At 39.2% G+C, this 15,845-nt stretch overlaps 1 protein-coding gene across 2 annotated transcripts in view; it reads right to left on the bottom strand.

Annotated features, from left to right (window-relative positions):
* Positions 1-15,845, bottom strand: part of ADCY2 (adenylate cyclase 2) — a 229,908-nt gene that overhangs the window by 107,288 nt on the left and 106,775 nt on the right. The gene's annotated exons all lie outside the window — the stretch shown is intronic.

The raw sequence follows: 15,845 nt of genomic DNA, 5'->3' as shown, positions 1-15,845 counted from the left end.
GGCTTACTTTCCTTATGGGATTTCTCTGATTAGCTTAGTTAAAGAACTGAAAAGGAACTTAGCTTAGTAAGCTTATGTCTGCATGCCTATTCATGCTGTATCATAACCCATAACAGACCATGGCCCACGACATTTACCCAGCCCATACAGACGTGACTGAAGCCTCCTGCCATTGTTACATTTCCCATGGGCAAAGATACTGCATCTCCCCAAGCAGTTTCTCAGCCTCAGTGAGAAACTGTGAATATAGAGTAGCTGGGACTTGACTTTAGCTTTCGCATTTTAGTGTTTTCAAAAGTGTTTATCCTTCTTTGCACAGAGTATCAAGGGGGGAGTAGCAGGCAGGTTGATTTACATTTTTGAGGGTTTTATTGAATAGCCATTAATGGCCTTCTAAAGAAATGAAACATGGGGAGAAGGAAGGTGAATAAAGTTTGAATAAGACCAGCATGTCAAACACTCACAAATATTTACAAGCACTAATCTGATGATTAGTCACACAAAAGGAATACAGTAGTAGGAGTGAAACTGAAACATTCTCAAAGAGTAAACCAGTCCTGGTTTTTATAGGGTGGAAGATCTCACTGAAAGATTGTAGAGAAAAGAAATGTACTTTAAAAGAAGAAAGATATAGATGAGGAATGTAGGAGATGTCCCAAGATGTGAAAAGAGGCATGGAAGAAGACACCAATTTATTGGCAGAGAGAGACATGAAAGAAGGAAATAGAATTATATTTAAGAGTATAAAATGCATTTTGAGATCCTTTTAACAAGAATATCTCTCAAAGACTTAAGGATGCCACAAATGCAAATGACAGAGGAAAAGGAATGCTTCTTGATGAAGTTATTTACAGAATAGTTTTGGGTATTCAAAGTGATGAATCTGGGAAAAGTCAGCTGCAATTCTTTGCTCCATCAGATTTCATTACTTCATTAGTAAAAAGGAAGTCTAAAGCAGTGGATATAAATAACAATGCAGGAGAAAGGCAATAGTTAGTTTATTAAAATACAGAGCAGCCACAAATGCATGTTAGCTGGAAGCAGAAGATTCTTACACAGTTGAAAGAATAAGACTATGAAAGAGCCTTCAAATACAAGCAGTTGCAACAAAAGCCCTACCTGGTGTTAAGAGGAAGGCATCTAAAGTTACAAAAAGGCTGAGACAATATACATCCTTGCAATTCCAAGGTACAAGATTTCAGGGATCTTGCAGGCTTCCCAGTAATCGACTAAAGGACATCAGCATTGCAGCCATTTTTTTTTCCTAGATTGGGGTAGTATCCTACACAGCCAGCTGAATTGTATTAAAAATATTTAAAACATGAAAGCATTTTAAATTACAGTAGTCTAAAGTGCCAGAGGAGATTTTCTTTTTCTCACTTTAGGAGGAAAAAGATAAATACTACACATTTCTATTAGATTTTGGTTACAGAAAGTAAGCAAAAATAACTTGTCCTTGAATGAAGATCTGTATTTCAGTTAAGTGCATGGTGGTTTATGTAGCTACACTCTGAAAGCAGGAAAACTACGGTGTAGAATGGAGTTGTGAGTGATCAATTAAACAGTGAAGACAGTTCCAGTCCAGCACTGGTAGACAACAGAACAGATTTAATTGCTGATTCTATCTGACCTCCAGTAATTTGATTTTTAAACAAACTTTGGGAAATGCAAAGGTGAAAGAGCAATAGCACATTATATTCCAAGGTCCACTGAAATGTCAAATTGAACTTAACATAACACTGAAAGAAGAAAGAAACATAACTCTGCCAAAATGTTGTAACGTTACAGAAAATGACCTGGACCAACTGGAGTAAGTATGACAACGCAAAATATCAGAGGTCTAGAAAACATGGCCTACAAGCCACAGTGCAAGAAACTGGGCTTGTTTGCCCTATTAAAGGCATAACTAAGGGGAGAGAGGGCAATGGCCTTCAGGTGCACAGAAGGCTCTAATAAAGAGGAAAGGAATAAACCTTATTCACATCCACTGTGAACTGTATTCACAGGCCTAGATTGCATTGTGGGATATTAAAGTTGGGCAACAGGGAAAATATTCCACAAAGATAAAAACTGAGGGGAACAGATCATCTACGAAAGGTGTAGAAGCTCCAGAATTTGAAGAGCTGGTTCGATAGACAACTACTGAGGATGTTTCAAGTATACTTGGTCCGAACACCAAGCGAGAAGAAGGAATAAATAACCTCTTCACATTTGAGACTTCTTTTTCTACATTTTACAAAAACATTCTGAAGTAGGAATAAATCCTTCTATAAATTATATTTTGAAAACAGACCTAGTAGGGTCTACTCTACAATTCTGCTTCTGCTCATGAAAATTGGTTGAACATTTCAGTTATACACAAATGCTGCTTTTTAAAAGGAACAAATTAGGTTCACAAAATGGGTTTCAGTAGATACATAAGAGGTGAATGTAAAAGTGGTAAGCAGTTAAATCTGTGGACTTTTGCTTTCTCACTTCTTTTTCCTCTTTATTCCTTTTTGATTCTCTGCCATCAGAAAACACATTAAAACTGGAGGAAGCAGAAAATTCATTAGTGGCTCTGGTAAGGGTTTAGAAGGAAAGTATCAGGTTTCAGTGAAATAAGGAAATACAGGGAGAGGAAGTTGAGGGAGGGTGTTTACTTTCACCACTACAGCATTTTAAAAAGGTTAAGCAGATTTTTATCAAGATGTCAAATTTACTTTCAGCTATGATCATAGAAAAAGCTTCATTTCAACCAGAGCTACCTCAAGAACTAAAGCAGCTGAAATTTTTGAGTTTGTTTCCTTTACTACAGTATTCAGACTTTTTTTTTTTAAATGAGAGAACATTTGTTGACAATAAGGACAACTGTTCACATGATAATTTATATTTATACAAACATATGATTTAGTGTTATTCAACATTCTGGTTTAAAAATTAGCACAGTAGCACAGATTGAATGGCTTACAATCCAACTTCCTGGCAGATTTTAAAATGCAATTTACTGACAAGCATATTTTTGTGTTGAGTATTTTGAGTAGAATGACTGAGACATCACAGGTTTCCTTGAAGCTATTTGATAATCTGGAAGAATAAATAAATTTAATGCTTTTAACAAAAAACTACTTGCCTCAATGTCCATATTCTTTGAAAGCTGTTGTACATAACCATGTTGTAGGTACGTATATGCCCAAGCATCTGAGGTTGGACACGCACCTTTTGGCTCTAACAGTAACAGTATCAGCATGCCCATGTCATGTCCCCTTCCCCCTCATATAAATTGAGTACATTTCTCTCAATCTGAAAGACTCTTTATTTAAAAGAAGAACAAAATATAACAAAACATAAAACATGGCTCTGAGAATCAGCAAGGCCCACAGCCTGTGAACATCTTTCAGGGCAACACACTTCACAGAACCTCTACTTACTAATAAGTACTTTTTCTTTCTCATTTCAGTAAGCATCCACACGCATGATTCTAACCAATACCTCAAATATAAAGGGGTTGCCTGAAGAGAAGCCTGGTGGCCTATGAGAAAAGACTGTCATATTCCTGACACTGTCTTTGAGTACAAACTGCTGAATCCAATGACCATTCCAAAGGGAAGGAAAGGGGTTTCCTTTATAAAGGAAAACCCAAGAGATCTTTCTGAGAAGAAAGCTGCATTTAAGAAGGCAAAGACATTTCAGTTCCCACTATGAAGAGTTGCCTCTGCTGCAGATGAATGCCATCTGTGAAATAAAACCCACCAAGAATGGAACACTAGGCAGAACTTCAGTTGCGTTTGGTGTCTGACCCTGCCCTGAAAAACCTAGTGTAATTGCGACTGCTTATGCTGACCTCCACCTCTTCTGTACTTGTAGCTGAATCATCACTAAAAGCACAGCTTATTTCATGAAAACGTTGAGGAGGAAACAAGAAGCTATTGCTCAAATGATTTTGCTTTTACACTAATGAAACCCAAGTCTAGATCCCACCACAAATATCGGATTGACAACAGTGTGTTCAGATATGTTTGCTATAAAAATTATATAAGAAATTATGAATTAATTCAGTAAAATGGCGGAAGAATGATCAGATGCCTGGAAAATCTTCATTACAGAGAACTCTTTAAGATGTTCAAGATATTTACAATATTATAAGGATGTTTATGACATGACTGAGCAATTCTGTATGTAAAAAAAATGAAGATTGGAAGAGGCCTCTGGGTTATCAAAATATATGTGTATTTTCTGTAGGCACAATATCATGTAATCCCTACTTGTAGAGCGTATTTTTTAATGTAGAGAGCTGAAAAAGACATAGCAAGGATAGTAAGGACAGAGGGATCTAGCTGGATTTAAATAATTTTTAACTGGGAATAAAATGGCAATTTAAAAATGAAGCAATTAATTACGGGAATAATTAAAAATTGAAAACTTTGGATTCGCTGTCAAAAGACATTCTCTTTCTAAAAAGAACTATATTTTAGCTATTAATTTTTGCTTTTGTGATGTGGCTGACAAAATCGCAGGTGGCATGACAAAAATTAACATTTGCCTGCCAGCTGTCTATTTCATCAGAATTATCAGTATATCTATGAAATGTGGCAATTAGTATCTGCTTAAACTATACATTTTACTCTTAAAACAAAGCAGCATGACTCATCGGTTTATCGGAGGATGTTAGATGTAATAAATTACTGCAGATCAACACACAGAGAAGCAGCTGAAATCTCATTTACTTCACTGCAAAATGGTAAATGACCTTTCCTCTCTATGAAGTCCTGAGGTAGGAAAAAACATTAGATGCAAGAACTCCAGTGTCTCTGTTGACCCGTGCAATAGATACTTGCACAAGGCATTGGCTAAGCTGTTCATTTCAGAATAGTGGACCATATGAGTGTATTCATGTAGATAACTAGACTTCCAATAACGGTATCTCTCCCCCTAACAATGAAATATACATTCCCTGGGGTGAAAGCACAGTTTATAACATTTCAAAACATGACAAGCCTTATTTCTACATAAGGGATCTCTCATAGCTCCTAAAAACAATTTAGTGGAGCGAAAATCAGAAAATAGCTGAAGAAAAGTGGTCTTCTGTCAATAGCGTTTCTTTACAAATTTCAAGGTCATTTCTCAGATCCCTGAAAAAGCAACGAAAGGGTAGTATCCCACACTTGATGGACCTCTGGAGTTTTCCAAAGGGGTAAACTGAAAAGCTGCAGATGAAGAGGAATGACCAACCACCCCTCTTCATGACTCCATCTCTCCAGGGCAGAAGCTCCTAAGCAACTTCTGAAACAGTGAAGTATTATGAAAGAATAACTCCAGGACTTTAAACAAGATGCAGGATGCTAATATAGTACATGATCTATTTGCAGGCAAAAGAAGTGAATATATTTTTAACTTACAAAAGCATTGGTCTGCAAGGCATATACAAAGCCTCTGTACCTCCTATCACTACCCTTGCTATTGTTTTTTGATCTACAGGTCTTGGTCTTCCACAGTCACTTTTTGAGGCTCACAAGTCATAGGGAGCAGGAAATCATTTTGCCAGTAGCTATTATATTTATTGGCTATTCTATTGTCTGACATCTTTTCTTAAAAAACACAGTGGTGTGTTTAGCACTATGAAAGTGTCAGTTGAACCAACAAGCAGCATGAAAAGGAACCAAGAGAGGAAAAAAAAGGCAGTTGCAGCCATGCAAACTGAAAACTGCCTAATAAATTTATTGAAATGTTTGCAGCACTAAAAAAGAGGGTCTAAGAATTATAAACATATGTGGATGTAAAAAAAGAAAAAAAAAAAGCAAACAACTGGGAAATTTTATATTTTTATTGTATATCCAAAGTAATCGATAATAAATCCATCCACTTTAATGCTTTCTAGGTGCCTCTCGCTTACAATATCATCATCTTCTTTGCTACAAATGACAGATACTTCTTTAACACTGCAATGAAATAGTTGTTATTACCAAATATAGAATGTATTAAACTTGTTTAGGTCCTCCCCCTAAAACAAAATACTAAAATCCATTTTTTCTTGTTTTCCTAGTGAATAATAAAAGCCAGTATGAAATACCCTACATTAAGATGCCTCCAAATAGAATTGGAGTGAACGAACACTGTAGTCACTATTAAAGCAGAGTAAATGTCAGAGATACATTTACAGAACATGCAATGATGTGATTAAGAGAATTAGTCTATTTAAAGAAGTGGAAAAATCTTTGGGGTAATCCAGTAGCTAGTGCAGAGTCACTACAAATGATGGTTAAAGTTTCAGTTGTTCTACTAATATCGCCAGGAGAGCCCTAATTATTCTCTGTGATTCCTTTACATCCACTTAAATACACCAATACTGTTTTTTTTTTCCCTCAGAGGTATTCAGAAATTAAATGTATGTTCCAGAAAGTGGAAAGAATACTCTTCCAATGTAGCCACCACTTCTATTACAAACTAATCCTTAAGAATATATTTAGAAAACACAAAACTTTGCTGTAAAGAGCTGAAAAACAGGTAGTTTAGCCCTGGTGCACTAGGCTTTGTAAATATGCCTCTAGTAGGTAAATGATGGTGAACTGGGACAAGCTCACAATTTCATTCTGAATACATCTCCTTATTAGAACTTGTCAAACTCCGAACAGAAACTTCTTCTGAAAAAAATGTTTCAAAGACTATTCTTGTTAAGAATTGTGAAGGTATAGACATCTTGGTAGAAGAGGCAGCAGAATACCACATCCCAACATCAGTGCAAAAATCTAAAGATATTAGTGAGAGTAAACAAAGACTACAAGCATAGACACTGAAATCCTTCTTTTTTACCAACCTCTGAAATGTTAATTTCTGAGGCCCAAAATAATCGTCTTTGAACCACCATGTATCAGGTTTGTGTGGCAAGGTTTTGGTAGTGGGGGGCTACAGGGGCGGCTTCTGTGAGAAGCTGCTAGAAGCTTACCCCACGTCTGATAGAGCCAATGCCAGCCGGCTCCAAGACAGACCCACCACTGGCAAAGGCCGAGCTCATCAGCAACGGTGGTAGCACCTCTGGGATAACACATTTAAGAAGGGGAAAAAAACTGCTGTGCAACAGCAGCCGGGAGAGAGGAGTGAGAATATGTGACAGGAACAGCTCTGCAGACACCAAGGCCAGTGAAGAAGGAGGGGGAGGAGGTGCTCCAGATGCCGGAGCAGAGATTCCCCTGCAGCCCCTGGTGAAGACCATGGTGAGGCAGGCTGTCCCCTTGCAGTCCACGGAGGTCCACAGTGGAGCATATACCCACCTGCAGCCCATGGAGGACCCCACGCTGGAGCAGGTGGATGCCCAAAGGAGGCTGTGACCCCATGGGAAGCAAGCGCTGGAGCAGGCTCCTGGCAAGACCTGTGGTCCCGTGGGGAGAGGAGCCCAGGCTGGAGCAGGTTTGCTGGCAGGGCTTGTGACCCCGTGGGGGACCCACGCTGGAGCAGTTCATGAAGAACTGCAGCCCCTGGGAAGGACTCACGTTGGAGAAGTGCATGTCTGCTGTGGGAGGGACCCCACACTGGAGCAGGGGAAGAGTGTGAGGAGTCCTCCCCCTGAGGAGGAAGGAGCGGCAGAGACAAGGTGTGATGAACTGACCGCAACCCCCATTCCCCGTCCCCCTGTGCTGCTGGTGGGGGAGAAGGTAGAGAAATCGGGAGTGAAGTTGAGCCCAGGAAGAAGGGAGGGGTGGGGGAAGGTGTTTTAAAATTTAGTTTTTATTTTCTCATTACCCTACTCTGATTTGACTGGTAATAAATTAACCTAATTTCCCTAAGTTGAGTCTGTTTTGCCCATGACAGTAATTGGTGAGTGATCTCTCCCTGTCCTTACCTCGACCCATGAGCCTTTTGTTATATTTTCTCTCCCCTGTCCAGGTGAGGAGGGGAATGATAGAGCAGCTTTGGTGGGCACCTGGCGTCCAGCCAGGGTCAACCTACCACAGGCCAACGTCAACAGAACACTATAAAAAGAATAATTGTAATTTTAAAATTATTGACCTGTGGTGCTGTTATGTACTTATCCATTTTTCTGACAAACTTAATAAAGTAAAGGTGTATGTGACACAGTGATTTTTGAATTAAATCTTTTAAAAACAGTCTTCCACATTAGATTAGAGACAAAGAATAGAAAAGCATACAAATGAAAGTATCCTACTTTAAGCTATTCTCCCTAGTTCCTCTTCTGCTAAATCAGGCTTCCTGTTTCACTGTAGAATGCTAATGATAAATTTCACACATATTTCACCTCTTTCACATGTAGCATTACACCATAATCACCACTAATGTTCGTTAAAAACATTATAGGAGGTCATAAATAGAAATAACAGTACTAAACAGCTACTGTATGATGAGAAGGATAACTGACACTGAAAAAAGCAGAGAGGTATCATAAATGTTGTATGGTCTATTTTCACCAGTAGATGACTGATGTATGATGTAAAATTATTATGTTATTAGCCATATGAAATTTATCAGTGAAATGTGCTTTCTAAAACAGAACATAGCTCAAAACTTAAACTAAGACAGCTGGAGTATCAAACATTAGTGCCCAAAGCAGGTTCTTAAATTCACATTTTGGACCCTTAACAAGTCACCTACTTTTTGTCAACAATCTACACTAAATGTTTCTGTATCCAGAAGATTTTCATACAATACTGTTAATTTTAAATCTACCAATATGTACCAATTTGCTATTTTAAAATGTCATTTATGTGAAAGAAATATTATTTTCATCATGAAAATAATAAAGAAGCAATTTGAAAACGTAGAATCAACAGAACTACTTCTAAGCCTCCAGGTAGGAACCAGGAACCTTTTTAGCTCTTTCTGGAAACCAAAGTTTTAGATTTTTATTGAAATATTTAACCTCGGGGGGAAAATCAGTTGCAGACTCTTAAACAGATATCAGAAAATATTCTTCTTATTGTAATATCATCATGCTTATGTAATCCATTTCAACTTCTTCAGTGACTGGGCAACCTGAACGTAATGCAGTGACAAAGTGTACTTACGTAATTTTCAAATCACACAGTTTTTGATAACAAACATACACTCCTCTTGCAAAATTACTATTATTCTCATCAATAAGTTGGAGCAAAAAATGTCTACGTTATTCCTGGTGTTACATTTCTGTAAGCATTATAAGACTATAAGCATTAAGACTCAGCATTAGAAACTTGGAAGAATTTCAGTAGTACCTGATAGGATTTTTTGTTGATATAAAAAACATTAATTTGCCATTATAGGATATGATTGAAGGGGACACTTACCTTTTCATTTCTCTCTATCTGAAATCACAGTATTCCTCTATTTCACAGCACTCTGCTATAGGAAAGCCATTAAAGAAAACTACAGACTCACTGAAAGATTCGTGTTGGAAGGGACCTCTGGAGATCTACAGTCTAATATCTTGTTCCAAACAGGGCTAACTTCAAAACTAGATGAAGTCGCTCAGGACCTCTGTAGCCCAGAAAATGTTTTTTACCGTAACACCACAAGCTCTGTATTCAACACAGGATCTCCAGAATTCTCTAAGCTTGCCTTGGCCTGATTTTCAGTCATGACAGCAATTGTCTGGTGGCCATGTGCCTGTGGCTTTCCTGAGTTGGCTTCACTCTGAGAGCACCCGGGGCAGGGGGCTGGCACCCCTACGTAGTCACTGTGGGACAAACAGCCCCTCTGGGGTCACAGGGCTGGAGGAGGGCAGCGTGCGGCTCCCAGACTTTGCCTGGGAAGCAGGGAGAAGGAGGCAGGCTGTGATAGGAAAACTTACTTGGGGCATTTTTAAATATAGCCTCAAGTGGAATAAAATTGGTGGGGAAGGGGATCCAAACCACCAGTATTTACCTCCTCCTGACGAAGAGCTTGCCACACTGACAACTTGCTGTGACACCCTTGCTTTCTGCTCAAGTAACATTGGTATCATTCACCTTAGGACCCAGAGGGACGTATGAAGTGTAACACTCAAAATCTTGTTTATGGACAAAAAGGAAATAAACCTGATAACACACACACCCACCCACCCCCAAGAATTTATTGTTAATTTATATTCATTGTTAGTATAACAGAGATCTTAATAGTCTAATCCAAGAATCATTATTTTTCCTGCTCTAATTATTAGAGAAAAAGAAAAGAAAACCAAATAAAGAAATAAATACTTCTATATTAAAAAAGCAAAGTCCCAATAGTAATAATACAGTTTAAATTGTTATACATACACTTCCTAGTTTCTAACCTTTTTCTGGTAAAAGGCTCATGCTTTAACTGTTCCTGTGGGTCCTAAGGTTGGTGGCTTCAGCCTGGCAGCGGTGGTGAGAGAAGATTTTCAGCAAGTCATCAGCATCTGGAGTCCTTTGTGAGGAGGAGTATGATGCTGATGTCGATGCTGATGGTTACTTCTTCCTCAATCTAGGATCTCCTTGGGGTAATTTTTATATATATGATAACACACATTTATATCTTGCTCTTTCTTTGTTCGTCTGCAAGTCCATGCTATATCCAAATTTAATATATATGGTGTTTTATATGTGTTAGAAGTCGTTCTTTGTTGCCCCTAAAAACCACTTTTGTCCAGGTCCAGGTCCAGGTCTGCATTTCTTTAACTGACCAGTGCCAAGCCTGTTCCCCATCTCTAATCATCACATGCCTGTATTCCTCTGCACTGCATTCTGTGTCTCCACTTCTTAAGGCTTCCACTATGATGCCAGGTCTGTATTTTTACACATGATGTTACAGTTGTAAATATCTCATTCTTCATAGAATAGTTGTTCTTTACTATTAGTAGAGAGTACGGCGTCCAGCTCTGGAGTCCTCAGTGCAGGAAGGGCATGGACCTGTTGGAGCAGGTCCAGAGGAGGGCCACAAAAATGGTCAGAGGGATGGAGCACCTCTGCTACGAGGAAAGGCTGAAAGAGCTGGGGTTGTTCAGCCTGGAGAAGAGAAGGCTACAGGGAGACCTTATTGCAGTCTTTCAGTACTTAAAGGAGGCTTATAAGAAATATGAGGACAGACTTTTTAGCAGTGCCAGTAGCGATAGGACAAGGGGTAATGATTTTAAACTAAAAGAGGGTAGATTTAGACTACATATAAGGAAGAAATTTTTTACAGTGAGGGTGGTGAAACACTGGAACGGATTGCCGAGGGAGGTGGTAGATGCCCCATCCTTGGAAACATTCAAGGACAGGCTGGATGGGGCTCTGAGCAACCTGATCTAGTTGTAGATGTCCCTGCCAGTTGCAAGGGGGACGGACTAGATGACCTTTAAAGGTCTCTTCCATCCCAAAGCATTCTATGATTCTATGATTATCTATATAGTAACTATGGTTGTACCATGCCATAAGAAAAGTAAAATTAATTAGCTATAGCCACCTTGTCAGTAGAAAAATTGGTGTTACAGCTAAAGCAAGTAAAAACAAAGCTTCAGGACAGTCTTAATGCTAAGGCCTTGCAAACTCAGTACAAAGCACATGGCAATGGCAGTACTGTATTGCGGGGCTATGTGGTTACAGAAGACTGAGGATAATAGCAGAGAAAAAGGGGATATACTAGATTTTCTGCATAAGAGTTTTAGCTGTATTTACGCTTTTCTGTGTTAATTAGATAATGTGGACTGTGACTGTTATTATTACTGGAACCGAAATACTACTACTGTTTGTTGTATTTTCATTAGATTGTTAAGACTTTAATTAGACTAACAATAGATTCTGAGCTGTGTATTTATAGGTGTTCCCTTTTGCCCACAACAAGAGTTGAAGTGTAACAGCTTGTCCGGTTGAGTCTTGAAAATCTCCCTGCATGCAGATTCCACCACTCCTCCAGGCAGCCTTTCCCAGTGCTTAACCCCTCTCTTGGGGAAGAATTGTTTACCTCCTTCCAGCCAGGATTTGACCTGTCACAATTCGTGCCTATTGCCTTGCTTCCTTTCACTGTGTGCCTTTGAGAAAAATCTGACCACATCTTCTCTGTAAGCTCCTTCAGGTAGTAGGTGGATGTTAGGTGTGTCCCCCAAGCCTTTTCTTCTGCAGGCTAAACATCCTGAGTTCCCTGAGTCTCATCATCATCTGTCATGAGCTCCAGTCCCCTAATCACCCCTGCAGCCCTTCAGTGGACTCTCTCCAGTTTCTATTTGCACACTCGATCCATCTTCCACATGGTCTACAGTGCGGAACTTGGCACTTAAGTTCTTCCTCAGACCAGGCTTTAATTCTGGTAATGACATGTAGATTAATAGAAAGGATTGACACCTCACCCATGTGTATGTGTACAAACATGCCTGGAGTAGAAAATAGATTCTAAAATTTAAAAGAACAAAGCTAGTTTCTGTTTTTCCTGCTTACTAGCCTTGAAGCTATGTGGGAAAAAAAAGGAAAATTAGAAAGCCCTTAGAAAAACTGTTCTATGTTCATGCAAATATTAGTAGCTTCCATTTTAAAATGCATTAATTGAACTTACAGGAATCCACACTTTATATATTAGTTCCAAATAATATATTTCAAATGTTTCTGTTCTTTACTAACAGCCTCAAGTCTCAGAAATGCATGAGGCTTCTCTGTTTTAGATTAATTTAAAAACAATTTTGAAATATTTCAGTTCCTGTAATGAATGGTATTGCTTCACCATGTTTTGGTGAAAAAATTAAAATCCCACTCAATGATTTGAAACCTCATTCATTTTCATCTGCTACCTGAGTGTTGTTTCTAAAACCATCATTATACTGCCTCCTTTTCAAAGACAGCATTTTAGAGAACCCACTGAACACCAACAACTTACAAACACCTCCCTGCAATGTTGTAAGAATTTCTCAGTGTATATTCCTATGTCTCATGATGCAAAGCACCAGAAGAGAGGGAGAAGAGCAATTATGCTAACTGCTTGTCAGCATTAAGATCTTGCACTCAGTGTTAGTGAGTCATTACCCCTACAAACTGTCAGCCAGGTTGTATCAGTGAGACAAATAACGTTATGAGAGGCTATTTTAAATATATATCTTGAAATAAGGCAAATTAATAGAGGTCAGAATACTTTTATGTTTCTCTTTTATATACACTGAAAAAATAGGTAAGCTGTAGAAACACCAAAGTGGGCATTGAAAATAGTGCCTTTTACCACAGGAGTTTAAAAGTGACTCTCACATCAAAGTACAATAATGGAAATAAAATCCAGAGTATCCAGTGTTATCAAACACAGCCCTACGAAACCACAGTTCATAAAGGCGTGGTTCATAATACGCATAAAGATCTACACATCTACACCTGCAGGCAAACACACATTATATAGCGCAAACCCAAGCCAAGCCTAAGTATGACTCCTATGCAACAAAACATATGAAACTGAAAAGGCCCTGGGGGCACGGAGTGGCCTTACTAGCCCTGACCAACCTCACCTGGGCCTCCACCCTCAGCCTCTGCCCATGGCCCAGGAGCCCCATTTCAGCTCAGCCTCTGCCTGAGCTGTGCTGTAGGAGCAGGCTGTGGACCCTGTTGATCCTGGCTCCTGGACTGACTTCCCAGCTTCACCTCGGACCTGCCTAGCAATTGCTGGACCTGACCCTGAGCTTGGCCTCAGACCTGCCTCATCACCACAAACTTGCCTGGTGTTCTGGACTCTTGCTCAACCCTGGCTGCCAGCAACCAGGTTTGCCCAGCTCACCCTGTGCTGTGGGACAGGGCCCTGGCTGGTGAGGTCCCTGCCCTGCTGGGAGGTGTCATCACCCATGGCTTCCCATCCCTTTGGGAGCAGCCAGCCTTTGCTGTGCCCACACACCACCACAGTGGTGTGGGTACAATGTCTGGCTTGTAACTCCGTATATGTATGCACACCCCTATTTCACCAGATACTAATGTACGCTGGTCTCACTTGAAAACAATAAATTTGGTGTTTCTCTTGAGTTCTTTGGCGTAATTGTTGAGTGTTAATTCAATATACTTATCTATTGATACAATCAAAATGGTATTCTCAAAAAGACTATTCAAAGACACACAAAAAAAATCAACTGGTAAACAACAGTCGGCTACATTTTTATGAGACTACTTTCAAACAAATTAAGAGGAAATCCATGGAATAATTTGGACCATAAATTGTACATCTGTCAAAAACAATTATAAAAGACATGATGTCCATGATCTGGACAAATTTGCAAATTTGATCTGGAGCCCTAAGCATTTAGAAGCACATCCTACGCTCTGCACTTGTATAAAAGTAGCTTGTGTTACTTCTCACTGAATTAAATCAAATTTTTCTTGTTAAAGAGATGTAGAATCAAGGGTCATGCTACAGCCTTTCACAGGCTAACAAAGGCTTTAAAATGCACCTGCTCCTACTGTTTCAATGTATCCCAATCCTCTAAAAATATCCAGCAATATGATTGACTTGCTCCCTGAATGTTAACAATGTGGATGATCTTCTGTATCTTCTCAGCAAAACAAGCAGTCTTAAAAGACAGACTGAAGTACATCCACTTCTGAACTAAAGTTTGCAAAGAAGTATGTTAAACCTGGGAAAAAAAAAACCAACAACTTATCAAATTAATCCTCATTTACCTTTTCACATTTAAATATCTAGCATTCATAAGTGTGATAATAAGGATGTGCACCTCCTTGTCTTTTTGGTTGGAAAAACTGTAACACAAGATAAAGGAGATATTATGGGATTGAGAGGATAAAGGCTAAAGAAATCTATATGAGAAGATCTGATGAGCTAATGCTTCATCATAGGTGAAAAAGATGTTAACATTCATTGAATACTTGACTTACTTCTGTTTAATGAGACATTGATCCATCAGTTATTAATCCAGACCTCCAATACACTGCTTGGAGCTGTGTAGATGTCTTAACTAATTTGATATATTTATTTCTATCAAAACACAAATATGACAACACATACTTACATATATATAATAAATTATGTACAATGTCCTTCATTATTCTATAACAACAACACAATTCATCAATGAAAGATGGCTGTCGCTGCTTTCCATCTTGCTGGGCTCCAGCATATTAGAAACACAACTCCCACGAACCACAGAATTCCAGGTATTTTTGCTTCTCTCCATTGTCAGGTTCTCAACCATTTTTGCAAGACCTTCAGAAGTGCCAGGAAACCAAAACTATTTACTTATGTCTTTCCATAGAAATTAGTAGTGTTTAGCAAATAATACATATTTACAGAAAACACCAGCTAGCACTGTGTCTGTTCTAACTACTGACTTCTACAAGCAGCATCCTTACCTCTTTGAGCTCACCTACTGACAGTGCCCAGTAGCACACCCTCCTGATTCTGGCAGATGCACCAATGCATTTCCTACGCTTGTAGGAAAAAGCAACCAACAGTAGAAACTGGGGCCCTTACAGCTGTGCTCAGGAAGCTAAGATCTCAGGTCTCTCCTGAATAAGGAGACCTTGATGCCTGCTATGAATTATGCTGTTTGATTATGGTCTGCATACATCCTTCTGGCAGCTGAGGCCTAAGCACAGGAAACAGTGTTAATCATCTTCTACAAAGTCACGATGAGCCTAGAAGCCATCACATCAGCGCCACATCACTGGAGACTGCCCAATCTGGAGTGGTACTGCTCCTAGATACCTGGCATTGGTTGCTCTGCACTCACAAGCTGTCTCACTGGAACTAATTTGAAGATAGTCTCACTCATATTCTCAACAGATAGTAAAATGTGCGTTGTGTACTGTCAGTTACAAAGTCTACTGATTCACTGCACACAGCTCATGGAGGCAGAGGTGGAAACTTATAAATGACTGCTCTTGCACAACTTCTCCTGCAATAGCACCTTATGCAGATTTTGCATCTAACCATCAAAGCCCGCCTTTACTGCAAAACATTCTCCTTAAGACTACCTTAAATGTTTT

This window comes from Platalea leucorodia (assembly GCF_965183815.1).
Source record: "Platalea leucorodia genome assembly, chromosome: 1".
In the NCBI taxonomy this organism is placed as follows: Eukaryota; Metazoa; Chordata; class Aves; order Pelecaniformes; family Threskiornithidae; genus Platalea; species Platalea leucorodia.
The sequence above is the reverse complement of the archived record's forward strand: the minus strand, read 5'-3'. Positions and strand labels throughout refer to the sequence as shown.